We start from the raw sequence: 16,460 nt of genomic DNA, 5'->3' as shown, positions 1-16,460 counted from the left end.
AATCAGCACGCAATCACTTTGTACTGTGATGGTTGGTTGCTGACTCTATGCGCTACAAAGTTTGGTTCAAAGCTCCCTCTTTGCAACGCGTACAGTGGAAGGATCGTGACCCCCTGAGTGCCACAACCACTATGTGGGATGGCAATTCTTAGGACTTGTAGAGTAAGGAGCCCTCACATGCATTGGGTGAGACGGGGATTACTTGTGTTGGGATTGGGAGTTGCTCTATAAGGGATGCACTACAAACTATAGGGGATGATGAGAGAGGAATCGAAGAAGAGAAGCATGAGGGATGATGAGGCACCTCGGGAGGCAACAAGCACAGGGAGATTGAACACATGAGTACCATTGTGCAATAATCTTTATCACATCTCTCAACTCTACTAACAAGCGGCTTACCATGTAGCATATTGTAGGTAAAACCTTTTGTTTAACGGATTACTAGCAAAACAAGCCAAACAACAATCTAAACTTAATAAAAAAACATAATAATAAGCTAATTATCAATGTAAATAAAAAACTAAAGCTAATTAACAATATGTAGATTAATGAATGAGCTAAACATCAAAACTTAATCAACAAAATCTAATTAGAAAATAGAATTAAATTAGGAAATTAAATTAGTGTGTGACATAAGTTTTTGTATATGCGTGCGTAAGCTTGTCATTGTGTGTAATGTCCTCCATACCTATGTGTGTGGCTTGTGCACGCACGCACGCACACGTGCGTGTGTGTGTGTGTTGGGGGAGGGAGGGAAACACGACCATGGGGGGGGGGGGGGGGGGGTTATCTTTCTCAATCTTCAATCTTGTCTCTAAGTTTCTTTCCATTCGTGAACTCAAAATGAGCTCACAAGGGCTTTAAAATTTCTTTTGCACATGACGATACATTTGTTGGTATTAGCGTAGGTATCATAGTTGGCAAACACAAATTATGATGCTAAAATCTAGTAGGGTTGATGATTTAGAGTATATATGTGTTGTGAGAAATTTAGTACATCACAAAATTGGTCTCTCTGTAGCTCAATCTACACTATAAACCATACACAAGCAACATCAAGCATATATGTGTGATAATTGGAAAGCGGGATACTCTCTCTCTCCTTCTCACTCACACAAAAAAGAAAACAACCAGCTCATCTCTCGACACTAACCACAATAGAGGATATTGATACATAAGGCAAAACAACCTTGAAACACTTCATGATGGTGTTTCCAAACCATGGTTCCTTGCCTCATTAAGTTGCTCTATCCCTTTTCTTTGTAGGAAATTTTCTCCCCCGGGAAAACCTCTTGACGAGGACAAAGCATAGGGCATTTATCCCACCTGCAAAGCATCCAAGACATTATGAAAAGTTTGGACTAAAAATTGGGCCTTGTAAGAATTGTTGATGTGGCATAGCTTTCAAAAAGTGGGGATCGGTAAATTTTTTGCAAATAAGATCCAAACTTGTCGAAGGTTGGATATTTAGAATCTACTCTTCAAATGCTATCTATTGATATATAGCATGCATGTATCGGACATTGCTTTCATGTAGATCTAGAAAAAGGTGATTTTAGATTATCATAACAGTAACAAAACTTGGCTAATTGAAAAAAAATGGCATAACTTTCATAGAAGTCATCCAAACTTTTTGGACCTTTGCTCTTTAGAATCCATTTTTCAAGAACTTTCCAATGATAGGTCATATCATGGGGTTCTAAGCAATATTTAGAGGGGTCTACCAGGTTGCTTTCTTTTGTACAACTTTGATGATGTGGCACTCTTAAAAGACCCAAAAATGAGTTCAAAATTTTCCTAATGACTTGGCCTATATAGGGGTCCTTATTCTCAATTGAATATCATCCAAGTTCTTCTACATGAATGCGATGTTTCTTTTGAACTTGTGATCACACACAGAAGTCTTGAGATCCTTTTTTTTAAAAGTCTAAGTTAATCTATCTTAGAACATAATTTTCTTGAGCTACACCTTTCATATATTTGTAGAGTCACTCCTGCACATGGATACACATAGGTATCACCCACCATGATGCACGAATCATATTGGGAAGTTGATCCATGTTTTAACATGGTCTTAGAGCTAGGTTGTTCTCTTTTTTTTTAGAGTATGCGTGCATAAAGTTATTCTTTTCTTAAATGTAAATAGCATGTGTGTGTGTGTGTGTGTGTGTGTGTGTGTGTGTAGGTTGCAAATTGAAATCTCAAAGCTTCGCTCAAAGGTGCCAACAATAGAGATGCAATAAGTGATAAAGACAAAATAGGACCCAATACCATTATAATTTAAAAGGTTTTGAGGTACACAAGATAAAGCAGGGGGTGTTCCGAGTACAAACAGACTAGAAGGTGAATGCATGAGAACTTATCTAGCAAGGGTTCCTCCTAGAATCCCACCTTAAGCACATAGCATCAAGGGCCTTCAAGAGAGTTTGAAAAGAACACCTAAGCAGAGCCCTCCATAGACGACTTGGTGTGTATGTAGGAGTAGGGACCAAGCAGCTATTCAAAGAATTCTAAAGTCTTGATATCATGCACTACCACTCTCATGTAGTATATCTCATTATGCACCAAATAAAAAAATTCACTTCTTTTAAGGCAATGGACCCTCATGTACAAAGTAAAGGTATGGTGGATCCCTCCCTTAACAAGAAATGCAGGGTAGTGGGAGCAATAAGCCCATGGTGGTGGAGTGTAATTCGTGCAAACGGTGGTGGGGGGTTTTTAATTAATCATAGCTTCCACAAGAGGCCAATATTGGATTTATTTTTCTAAGGCATGGGTGAGAATCACAAAAGAGAAAGAGGCTAGGGGGTTGTTTTTATGACCAAGTAAGTCATTGGGTGCAAAAATGCCTGAGTGTGTATATCCCTCCATCCAAGCCCACAGTAGGGCCCTGAGAGGGGGCACTAGGCCCCTCTCAGGGGTCCTAGTTTCCAACACCAAGAGACAGGTATATAAAGATGTAAGGTCTCTGACCCCGATAAAAAAGAGCACCATTGTACCTTGAAATGATCATAATGGAAAAAGTTACTATTTTTAGCCGTTTTTCAAATTCTGTCAGTGCCATGATGTTTAGAATGTTTTAAAGCTTCAAAATGTGAATTAAAAATAATTTTTGTAAAAAAATTCCAAAAATAGAAAGTTTTTGGTCGCCCGACCCGTCCAGTTTTGACCGTCTCGAAAAACTGCACCTGTACTCCAAATTTGAGAAAAATACATTTTCGGACCCCGGAGGCTGCTAAATATGGCAGGTACTCGGGCCAGTACGCCTTAGTTAGAGCTTTCTATAGCAATTTTTGGCATCAAATTCCGACTCGTATGACCCGTTTTAGCCTAAAATCAATTTTTCCCAAAATTGGTCGGGAAGGCACCGGGGGCCCGAGGCTGTGTGGGAACAGGTTCCAGCCCACTCCAGCTCAGCTTTAGCAGCTAGGGGGCGCCTTCTCTCTTTGTGGGAGTCTTGGGAGAGTTTCCAAGCCAGTAACTAAGTGTCAGAACCAGTTAACCAAGCCAACTGGACACTTGGTGGGTAGGGGAACTGGACTTGCCAATGCAGAGACTCAGTGCTCCCCAGATGCAAATAGAAAGGCTGGTCGATTTTCAGCTTGTAGGATCCTATTTAAAGGCATGCACACACACACACACACGGACATATGCTCACACACACACACACACACACACACACACACACACACACACCTACACACACCTTGGGGAGGTGCTGTCGGTACACACACAGTTTTTGAAGGAGAAGCAAGGAGGGAGGTGCTGCCGAACTTCTCATCTTGAGGATTCATTGGATCTAAAAAAATCAGAGGATTCTCAGCCCCTAATCACGATAATCATGGTTTAATTACTGCTCTTCTTAATTCTCATCTTTATTCTCCAAATTCCTTAGCTACTATGCTTAATCCTGGCTATAATTCCCTATAGCTGCTCTCTAAATCTCCATAGCTATACTCCATTACATAATCATCATTCAATTAGCTAAATTATGCAGCCATTCATCATCCTTAACCAAGGATTAATGCATGATTAGGAAAGATTCTCTCTCTAGGCAGCATAGTCAGCCAGTAATAGTGTAGATTTGATGAAATTCATTCTTTTACCACTCAATAGTGTTGTAATTAAATTAGACTCAATCTTATCCCACATTAATATGTGATTAAGGCTGAAAATTAATCCGTCATTAGGCCATTAAGAAGAGAATTTTATGTCACACATGCTTGCAGCAATTCTGCATATTCATATTGCTCTAGGAAAATGGATGAGCTTGCTTACTTCATCTCTTTCATGAATCAATTAGTAAAATTCTGAATTTCTTAATCATCTAAGCCAAGTAATTAACCTTAGAGCCATTTCCCATAGGGTAAGTAAGGAATTACCCATAAAATTGCTAGGTCTCGAGGGAAAAATCTAATCTCTTGCCTAAAGAGGATTCTTTAATAATTCTAATTTGCCATTTGGTTGTTATGATGCTCTCGGACTTTAGCTCTTTTCTTCAAGTTTATCATTTAAAGTAGTGAGTAAAATGGCTACGGTTAAGAGAACTCGCTTCTGTGGTGCCCACGACCACGAGACGGGAACGAGCAATACAAATGGAAAAGGAAAAGCTCCCATGGTCGAATAAGCACCGGCCATCTCACGAGCCAATGACGAAGAAATGGGAGAGGTAGATCACAGTTTTATTCAAGTTGTTTAATTTAACATTGCATACGTTTAGCTAGGAATGAACATATCCCCAAACATGTTGGAGAAATCCGACGGAAACCTCGGCAATTGAATTCATTTGTATATTAAAGTCTAAAGTAGGGAAGAAATGATTGACGGATATACTGTTTGCAATAGGAAAGAATGTCTGCTAGGGAAAATTTAGCTTGGCATGTTCATTCTATTTCCAATGTTGAATTAGTCATGAACCCCCTCCTGATCACAGGGGGCAGAGTTCCTGGTTAAGGGCTCTTGAATCCACAACTGTTGGTTAAGCGGTGGATACCCACGACTGCTCGTTAAGCGGTGGGAATCCACGTCTGCTGGTTAAGCGGTGGGAATGTCCATGTCGTGCTTTCTATGCGGTGGACATACCTAGTTGTATGGGCAGCTAGGCGACAACGGGAGGAGTAAACTCTCGCTGGAGGGGGGATGTTGTACCTCCAGAACATTGGAATTTTAATGAATAAGTTTGAGTATAATTTTTATTAAAATACTGTCTTGGTGTTGTTTGCAATACTGGTTGAAGGGCTGTTTTAACGAACAATGTGCTTCAGAATTAAAACAAGGAATGTTTATGTTGAACAACCTTTGTGGTAGTAATTAGGTCACACAAGGAAGTGTGAGTGTGGGGGTGGAAAGTGGGGGCTTGGCTCAGGTTGGCAATGCCTATGAGATGGGTGGTCCCGATTGGTCGGGAACTCTCTATCCCCATAGTGCTTACTTCGATATTAGTAATACTCATTGCCCCTAGAGCGGCGAAGTCTCAAGTGTATGTGCCTCTGAAACATCAGAATTTCATTCTGAGGTCATCTCGGTCACCGTTTGGCTTCGACATTTTTGCACAGGCCATTTTCGACTACGTGGTCTCAGCAGGTGCAGATCCGACTCTGCAAATTTGGGGTTTTCGGCCTACGACTGCAGGTGCTGAGGATATTGACACTCCCAGAGTGTTGATTTGTGGCTGTCTACACATCGAAGGACGGCTCACAGTTCTTGGAGGCGTGTCACATACGACACGGGCGCATCTACAGACAGACTGTAGGCGACATCCACTAGTTCATCAGGTAGCTTGTGTTTGCTGCTTGATATTCTAGATTTCATCCTGACATTGCAGGTACTTCCACATGGGATGTATTGTCAGAGATGATGTATGTCTGTTGAGGGTTTGCTGGCTGTGAGTCACACAGCAAACAACCGCCGCAGCGGTTACAGCATACAGTGGGAAATTTGTGGATGTATGACTTTGTGGGAAGTCTATGTATTGTCAGATTTATTGCAGCCTTTGTTGAGGATCGAGTGAGGTTTTATTGAGCTGGGGGATTCTCGAATGTTGAGATCCTTTCGGTGATACAGGTCTTGGAGCGATCCCTCGAGCACCCTTAGATAGGTGCCTAGGATGTATTTATTGTGAGTTAGACAGTTGGGATTGCATCTTTGCTTTACTGCCGTTGAGGCATTGTCACAGTCTATGCTTACAGGACAGTGACAGGACAATCAGAGACAGTACAGGTGTAGGACAGGTTTACCCACAGCTTACAGTGTTAGAGAGACAACGGTTTTTTGAGCTGTTTTTTGGTCTGTTTTTAGTACACCAGAGCCATTTTACAAAGGAGACTCTGCCAAAATTTCTGCAGAATCTGAAGCTTTCTTGGTTCATTTGATAGGTTGATATTGGTTCAGAGGTCAGTTTACAGGGGAAACTCTACCGAATTTTTCCCAGGAAAGTAAACTACTGTGAAGTGTCGCTATGGCTAGATCACAGGACACTGCTCTTTACAATATCAAGAAGCTGGATGGAACCAATTTCCCATTGTGGAAGAAGCAGATTTGGCACGTGTTGGTACAAAAGAAGCAGATAAAACCTATAAAGCTCAAGGGGATAAAACCAGAAGATATGGACGAAAATGAATGGAGCGAAATGGATGAATTGACACTTTCTACCATCATGCTGACTTTGGCAGAAAGCGTTTACTTCAATGTAGCAGATGAGATTTCGGCTTATCAAGCATGGTTAAAGCTGAGTGATCTTTATGAGAAGCAGAGCGCAGCTTCACAGGTATACTGGCTTAAGAAGCTTGTTGACTTGAAGATGAAAGAAGGGACACCTATGTCCAATCATCTGAATGAATTCAACACAATCTATAGTCAGTTGTCAGCTCAAGGTGTCAAGTTTGATGAACCTGTTAGAGCTATGTTCCTGTTGATCACATTGCCGGAAAGTTGGGACACTTTTCGCACAGCTTTGAGTAATTCTGCACCTCCAGATGGTTTGAACATAGCAGGTGTAGAAGGAAGTCTTCTTACTGAAGAAACCAATAGAAAGACAATGGAAAGAAACCAATAGAAAGACAATGGACAAAGGCAAAGGAACAGCCTTAGTTGTCAGGGGAAGGACCAAAGAAAAGTACAAAGGTGGAAAGAGGAATCAGTCTCGTAGCAAGTCCCGCAGTGCTAAAGGCAAGAGTGACATAGAATGCTACCATTGTGGCAAGAAGGGTCACATGAAAAGAGACTGCAGAGAATGGAAAGCAGAAAAAAGCAAAGAGAAAGCTGAAGACCATGGTGAGAAGAACAAGTCCTCAGTGAAGATTCAAGAAATAAATGTGACAAACACTGTTGCAGAGGATGACAGTCTAGTGTCAGGAGACATCTACTTCTTGTAGAATACAATGGACTCATCTCTTCTTATAGCATTTGATGGAAATGCACTGAGTGACTGGATTATAGACTCAGGGGCATCACTTCATGTGTCTCCAAACAAGGAGTGGTTTACTTCTTATGTGACCACTAAAGATCATGTTCGGCTAGGCAATGGGCAGACATGTGAGATCTTAGGTGTTGGAGATGTTCAATTGAAGTTTCAGAATGGCTCTTCTTTCACGCTGAAGAATGTGAGACATGTTCCCGCAATTACAAAGAGCTTGATCAGCACAGGTTTACTTGATGATGCTGGCTACGTCACCATTTTTGGCAGAACATGTGGAAGATAGCCAAGGGTTCTATGACAGTAGCACATGGAGTAAAGTCTGGAGGACTTTACATGATTTATGTATCAAATGTCTCTAAAAATGTAATCAATGTAACCGAGCAGCCGAACGTTTCTTTGTGGCATAGCCGGTTAGGACATATGTCCAAGAAGGGAATGGAAATCTTGTCTCGTTCTGGTTATTTGCCTGGATTTTCATTTAATGATTTTGAATTCTGTGAACATTGTCTGTATGGTAAGCAAACACAGCAACCACATAAGCATAGAAGCAGTAGAAGAGATACACAGTTGGCACCTTTTCATAGTGATTTGTGTGGACCTATGCCTAACCTATCTCTAGGGGGAGCTTCTTACTTTATGACATTTATAGATGATTACTCGAGGAAAGTATGGGTTTACTTTCTCAAGCACAAGGATCAAGCGTTTAGTGTTTTCAAAACGTTTGTGACACTTGTGGAGAATCAGAGTGGCAAGAAGCTTAAATGCTTACGCACTGACAATGGTGGAGAGTATGTTTCAAAGGCCTTTCAGGACTTTTGTGAGTCAAAAGGTATAAAACGTGAACATACTGCTCCTTACAATCCTCCTCAAAATGGTGTTGCTGAGAGGATGAATAGGACCATACAAGAGAAGGTCAGAAGTATATTGTCTAATGCACAGCTGCCAAATGGGTTTTGAGTTGAAGCTGTATCAACAGCTGTTCATCTTGTAAATAGATCTCCTAGCAAGGTTTTGCAGAAGGATTCAGTGCCAGAGATGGTATGGTCAGGCAAAATGCCCTCATACAAGCATCTCAGAGTCTTTGGCTGTGAGGCATATACTCACGTTCCAAAGGAATTTAGGAACAAACTTGAGCCAAAGAGTAGAAAGTGCATCTTTCTAGGCTATGGTAATTCTGGTGAGATGGGGTATAGACTTTGGGATCCCGAATCCAGAAAGGTTGTCCGCAGCAATGATGTTCACTTTAATGAATCCAAATATCATTCTAAACCAGAGAGGGTTGAGGAGATTAGAAGCGTTGTCTTCCAAGAAGATGGACCTGCACGTGCAAGACAAAATGTCAGGGCTCAAGAGGAGCAAGGACAGGATAGAGTGGAACCAAAGGTTGTGGCTGAGCCTGAGCCACCTATTGTGCGTAGATCTGGACGTGTCACGCGACCTCCTGATAGGTTTGTTCCATCTATGAACTATGTCATGTTGACTGATTGCAATGAGCCTTCATGTTACAAGGAAGCAGTGCAAATGAAGGACTCCGGGAATTGTCAATTGGCCATGCAGCCAGAGATGACAGCTATGCATTAAAACCAGACATGGAAGCTAGTTAAATTACCACGGGGCAAAAAGGCTCTACCCTGTAAATGGGTTTACAGGTATAAGATCACCGCTCATGATAGTCAGCCAAAGTACAAAGCAAGGCTTGTTGCCAAGGGCTTTAAGCAAGAACAAGGCATTGACTTTGGTGAAGTCTTCTCTCCGGTGGTCAAGATGACTACATTGAGATGCTTTCTTGCATTGGTTGCCATATTAGATTTGGTGTTGCACCAAATGGATGTCAAGACAGCGTTCTTGCATGGTGATTTAGATGTGGAAATTTACATGCAGCATCCAGAAGGGTTTGTTGAGAAAGGCAAGGAAGATTGGGTATGCCAGTTGTTAAAGAGTCTTTATGGCTTAAAACAATCACCGAGGGCATGGTACCATAAATTCCACAAGTTTATGCTTTCTCAAGGCTACAAACGTAGTGAGTTCGATCACTGTCTATATACAAAGAAGGCTAAGGATGGTAGTTGGCTGATCCTTATTTTGTATGTGGATGACATGTTGATTGCTGGCAAGCACTTGGAAGAAATTTCAGCTTTGAAGTCAAAGATGGGAAAATCGTTTGACATGAAAGACATGGGTGAGGCAAGTCATATACTTGGTATGCGCATTGAGAGAGACAGATCAAAGAAGTTGATTTGGTTATCTCAAACAGAGTATATTGACAAGGTTTTGCAACGTTTCAATATGGAGAAGGGAAAGGCATTGAGTGTTCCATTGCCACCATATGTGAAACTTAGCAAACAAGATTGTCCTGTGTCTGAGGAAGAACAGGCTGAAATGGATAAGATTCCATATGCGTCTGCAGTGGGTAGTTTGATGTATGCAATGATTGCTACTCGCCCAGACATTGCATTTGCAGTGGGAGTAGTAAGTCGATACATGTCAAACCCAAGCAAGAAACATTGGGAGGCAGTGAAAGGAATATTGAGATACCTGAAAGCTACAAAGAGTATGCATATATGCTATGGGAGTCAGGAGCTAAGTGTAAAGGGTTTTACAGACTCAGATTATGCAGGTGACTTAGACAACCGAAGGTCTACATCAGGGTATGTCTTTACATTGGCTGGTGGAGCAGTATCATGGCGTTCTAGATTACAAGATTGTGTTACTCACTCTACTACAGAGGCTGAATATGTTGCAACATCAGAGGCATGCAAAGAATCAATTTGGCTTAATTGACTAGTAACAGATTTGGGAATCAAAGAAGAGATGCCTGTGTTATATTGTGATAGTCAAAGTGCTATACAATTGGCTCGCAATCCAGTTTATCACTCAAAGACAAAGCATGTGGATGTGAAGTATCATTTCATCAGGGAAATGCTCGAGGATAAGCAACTTCAGCTTGTCAAAGTTCACACCACAGACAATCTTGCTGATCTACTTACAAAAGGACTTCCCTCAGAGAGCTTTGCGCATTTTCGCAAGCAGTTAGGTGTAGGGTAGTACATCACTTCTCTACATCTCTTGTATATTAGCTTGTATAGTAGCTTCTCTCACACTTAAAGTACCACATTGGACTTTAAGTGGGAGGTTGTTGGGGTATAAAGCCCAATGTGGTCGTCCAGGTAAGTGGGCGGGCCGCCAGGTATGTACACATATTATTTTGTAAAAACCTAATAAGAACTCACTATGCTCTACACATTATAGTAGAGCGAGTTCACCATATCGTCATGCTCTTCTTCTCGCACTCTCTCTCGCGTCGCACTTCCGCTCGTACTCCTTCACTTTTTAATATTTTTGTCTAAGTAAAGGCCTTACAAATAAAAAGCGGGTTGTTAGGGGCCTTATCAAAGCTAGTGATCAAGAACCTACTTCTAAGAGAATGAAAAATTACATTCATATCAATGTCATGGGTGTAGCCAAACTTTTTAAGGAAATCTGCCCTAGTGTTGTAGTTACCAAGAAATGGGGGAGGCAGGACAATCTTTTTAGACAAAAGCTTTTCTACCACATCAAACAATCCTAGACAAGCATCCTCCATGTTAGGAGCACAAGAGGGAATGTAAGTACATCTCCCAATTCAGGCACAAAGCAACGGTCCGAATGGAGACAATAACAAGTAGAAGAATAGGGGGAAGCAGTAAAAACATCCTTTTGATTACATAGTATAAGTTTTAGGGATAACTTAAAGTTCCAGGTGAACATACATACTTCCCATAAAGGTGTCAACACAAATTCATGCCAAAAAAGAACAACCCAAAATAGGATTTGAGACAAGAAAAATCCATGAGGGGATTACAGTAATTAACACTGATGAAGATTCAATCATTCTGCTTTTGCTTTGGAGCAAGAGACAATTTTCTATTACCATCCTTTTCCACCTGCAAAATTGAGTTACGGTTAGTTGTAGAGGAGGGACTTTGCACTAGGTAGACATCTGTGACTTAAAGCCTACCTAACACGACCATTGGAATTTTTAGAAGGCTAGCCAAGATAAATAGGGAATTAATAACAATGCTAAAAAGTGAGATTACATCGTTGTTGGATGATGCAACGAGTTCTTATACTATCTTTAAGTGCTCTTAAACAACTTGTGACGGAGTTGTCCAAATCTTGCCATGCGTTCTTTTTGTAGCCGTCACTCTACATGTCGTATTGTGGTAGACAATGCCTCCTATATTTCCTTCCATCATTGTTTGCTTGCCAATCTCACTGCCAGGCCAATCTGATTGTCTCTGACTTGTTCCTTGCGGTGTGACATGTGCATAATTTGGTGATAAGTCCATTGATATAATTCCTGCACCACCTCCATCAGGTGTGGCTCACATAACCAGTATGAGCTTGATAGTGAGTTTTCTCCATGCCTTGTGTAGACCAGATAGCCAAGCTTCCATACTGCCTAGCGAACTAGGGCATGTGGTTGCATATAATGTGTTGCATACAAGAACAACAAAAACTTCATACGAAAATAGGTTTCCATAATATCAACAAATTACTAACTATACCATGTAATGAATGACATGTTGATTTGTCCATGAAGATATGAAAGACTTGTGGAAGGTCTCTTCAAAAAGTGTATAGTCAGCATCGCTCCATGTATTGAGCTCATAGAACTTGAATACTGTATCCAAGATTTCCCACACATTTGCCTTGAGAGTCCTTGCTACACCGTAGTTTGCATGGTCAACCACTGCATTGTGGATATTTTTTCACCTTTTCTATCTCAACGCTTGCCTTTCTCATATACTTTGGCTTTTGTGATGTCTACCACTTGTTGGCATTGACAAGAAGACCCGAGCTTTCAAAACGCCAATAGAGAGATTCTTTGGAACGTCCCGACCATTCATAGACCTCTTCTCATCCTTCTGTATCTTTACATGCCCTCCATGCAAGCCCATATTTGAGAAAATTGTTTCTAGAGACAAGATAGCTCTCCGCTATGTATGTGCGGGCCAAGTGGTCCAAGAAAACAAATGTAGAGGAACATGAGTTTCTCAATGATCCTACAAAGTTCATGCATCGTGCATATGTGAACCCTAGCTAGTGGGATGTCTAACACTGGCAAGAAGTTAGGGTCTTGTAGGTGCCCCTCTTGTGCTCTCCTCCAATACCATTTTTCAAGGCTATGAATTCCTCCCATGCAGTATAGGCAAGGAATTTTGCTTGTTGCTCCTTTGGAGACGTTGTACATACACTTCAAAGTCTTCATATATCGAGCCATATGCCACTCCACTATGTAGGATCCCATGCTATGACTTCCTCCCATGCAGTATAGACAAGGACTTTTGCTTGTTGCTCCTTTGGAGACGTTGTACATACACTTCAAGGTCTTCAGATCTCGAGCCATATGCCACTCCACTGTGTCTTTCCATTTCTCTGCAAGCTTATTACTTCAGGGATGCTTGTTTAACAAAAAAACCCAATTTAGTATATTGAAGTTCTCCACAAACGTGCAATAGAGATATTTAGTGAGTACAACTGCACATGCAGAAGTGAGCTATCCAAGCTAATCATTCTGTCATAACACCTTGAATGTGTCAAGGAGGAATATAATATTTTTAGATTGCACGCCAAAGTTTCTAGGATCGTCAACTGCAATGCTTCCATCCAGTGCTCTGTTCATTATTGTTATTGTGACTCACTCAACCTTAGTCTCCTTCACAAGCTCACACTCATCTAATTTAATCACAAACTTAAGAACACCATTGCATTCTTGGGGAGTAACTTCAAACAAATGTACAATGTATGTTTGCAGAGCGATCAAATTGTAAAAAATATTGTTGTACTTGTCATAAACCACTTCCTCCCTTGATGACGATCTATATGTTGATTGAATGTGGAAAGGGCTCCCTAGTGTTTGCAGCATCTCCTCGTTGACCTGTTGTCTTGTCTTTCTATATGGAGAAAGGTTTGTTTTTGCATGGACCTGAAAAGGGTAGAGTTCAGTAACCCGAGTCCCCTTATAGTGTGAGACATGCACATAATATTACATACCTGAAGATTAAAAAATATCCTTTATGTGAAATACCAACTTCATCCAAAATAGTCTAAACATCTCGTGCAGGAAGCTGATTCTCTTTCAGAATATTGTCAAGCTATTTGGCAACAATCTTTCCATAGCGCTTGTCACCCAACAACCCACCAACATTTTTCCAATTTAATATGAGGTTGTATCCCGGGGCGGTCACTTTTTAGAATGTGTATGCTATCACGTGAGTTAACAGGAGAGGATTATTAAAAGATCAAAATGTATCAAAATGTATACATACAAAGGGGGGTGGGGTTTTTTTTAAATAGACACGTAGTGTAAATATAGTATGTATATTGAGGTATTATTAATAACCTCTTGAACGCACGTGATATAGGAAGCTTTTGATAAGTGACCGCCCCGGGGGTTGTATGGAGCAGAGGAAGTGGGTGTGTTGCGCTTGACATCCTGCTCGGGGTGAAGCAATGATCTAGGCAAGCAAGTCAAGAGTACGATGCAAAACAAAGAGCATATGGAGTTAGATGAACTTACTTGATGTCCTGGACTCTTCTGTTAATTTCCCCAGAGCTTTAGCTGCTTGATGCTCCATGGTCTTCTTTCTTTTTATCTTGGACCCAACGCAGTTTCTTTTGATATAAGCTTTTGCGTAAGCTTTGTGATGATGTCATTGTTGCCTTTGAGTCGTTGAACACAATGCTCTACAATTTTGTTCAAACGTAGATTTTCTTTGTATGCAATGTCTCTATCAAGCTGCAAAATATCATTCCATGCAACTAAGTGCCTAGTTTAGCCACATAGACCGTTATGGCCATCTCCCACATATTTCACCAATGAAGTTATGTCCTTGAAAGATGGAGTTGATTTGATGCAAAGGTCCACACTTTTCTTACCCTGTGTCCTAAAATTCTGCCTCGAAAATTAAAAAATGGTGTGTTGCTTGTTTTTCTTACTCAGGGGCTCATATTCTTGTGAGAGCTCTATATGCAAATGATACACATCTCTTTGATTCCTAGCAGAACTTCTATGAGGAGATGATGGCAGCATCAAAACAACTAACAGAATGAGGAGAGGCCAAAGTAGGCGAGAGCGCAAACGAGGGAAACTTGAAAGGGGTGGAGAAAAGACATCCGATGCAGGACATCAATGGCATGTCTTAGTTTTGAAAAATGCAAAACATTGAGATATTCAGCATTCAATTTTGAGCCATTGTAGGTTATCATTGCCTGAACACATTTTGAGTTTTTTATTTAATGTACCCTGCAGTATGGGTGGTTTTAGGATATTTGGAAAAAAAAAAAGAAAAATGAAAATGGGGACTTTCTATTCTCTCTCTCTCTCTCTCTCTCTCTCTCTCTCTCTCTCTCTATGTTGGCATGGTAATCCTTACAAGGCCGAAAGTTGAGTCCAAACTTTTCCTAATGTAAATAATTCACCCTTCAAATTTCTTTGGTGCATATTTTTTCTTGCCATGAGGGCGCATGATTCAAATTAAGTCAAATAAACAAGGGATTCAACACTCACAAACTATGAGGTCCCCAAATCATTGACTCAAAAGTGTGATCGCGCCCTTCATAGATCTCTAGGCCTAGTGAAAAATGAAGTCCCTAAAAAGAAAATCCAGAGAACATACTCTCACCAAATCAATAACAATAGTTTGAGTCCATAACTCTAAAAAAAGGCCTAGTTCTATCTCGCTAGTGAAAACGGGACAAAAACCTTTAAAACTTTTCTAGCCCTATGACCTTCACTTTTTGGCCTTCTTCCAACACTTTTTTCTCTCTACATATGTAAGATAGAACCACTAACAGACTCCCCTTCCAATGGGGATTATAGTAAACATTTATGCAACGAGAATGGATAGTTATTTGATTGATGGGGTCCACCCATCCATGATTGACAACCTGAGTCGATCTTCTCTTTTTCCCCCTGCACTCAAACATGATTTTTTATTTTTAATTACTATTGCATTAGTTTGATACTTACAATAATTGTTTATTTCTTATTTTCATCACAAAGTTTCTTTAAAGCAAACCTTGAAAACAACATTGTAAACATTTTTTATGAAACCAACATCTTCAAACTTAAGACAAGGTACTTCCAATAAAAGTAATCATGACCAATAATTAACCTGTCTTAAAATCACATATACGGAGGTAAAAGGAAACCCATTCCTTTATTCAGTGGAGGAAGATATCACCCAAAAAGTTTGGGTGTCCATACACCCTAACCAATTGCCCATACAACCAGTTGGATCTCCTAAGATAAAAGAAATTTGGTATCTTAATATATGTAGAAACATAGATATGAACGGAGTAGAGACTCCTCATCCATCGGTGTGGCCAACTTAGCAGTGGCCTCTAGCCATCACTCTTTACATAACCAAAAACAAATATCAAAGAATCAGAGGTGACTTTGACACAAGTTGTTTTAAAGATGATCAAACAATTCATTCTTATTCAAACCGTCCAAAGCATTTCTTTCCTAATTTTTTGATAGTGAGAGGTGGTTCTTGGAATTCAACCTTCCTTTTTTGTCACTTTTATCATTTCTAAGGTATTTATCTACTATATAGCGGAACAATGTTTCAACTTCAACAATTACAATAAATGCAAAATTTATGAAGACTAATGATCCACTTGGGGGAGATTTGAAGTGAGAATTTGTTGTGGTGTTGGTGAAAAAAATGCTCTCATGTAGTAGGGATATTACTCAAACGGGATTTGTGATAATGTGTGGCCTTGGACCTCTTTGAAATGATTTCCTTCTCCAAATAGAAGCTTGGACGCGTCTTTTTCAAAGCCATATCTACTATCCTTTTATAAAAAAAACTTTAGGTAAAGTATGATATCTTCTACAAATTACTATTGGATCAAGCAACTAAGTTTCCAAATTAAAATCTCCTTTTACTCTTTCTACTTTTTAAGAATCTAAGTTTTTAATTTAATTAAGTTCTAAATAGGCCATGCCAATTTTGGTTTTGGGGTGATTAATAGGAATCTCAATAGATGCTCT

This window comes from Adiantum capillus-veneris, chromosome 11 (assembly GCF_014529385.1).
Source record: "Adiantum capillus-veneris isolate H3 chromosome 11, ASM1452938v2, whole genome shotgun sequence".
NCBI classification, from domain to species: Eukaryota; Viridiplantae; Streptophyta; class Polypodiopsida; order Polypodiales; family Pteridaceae; genus Adiantum; species Adiantum capillus-veneris.
This window is presented reverse-complemented; position numbering follows the sequence as displayed.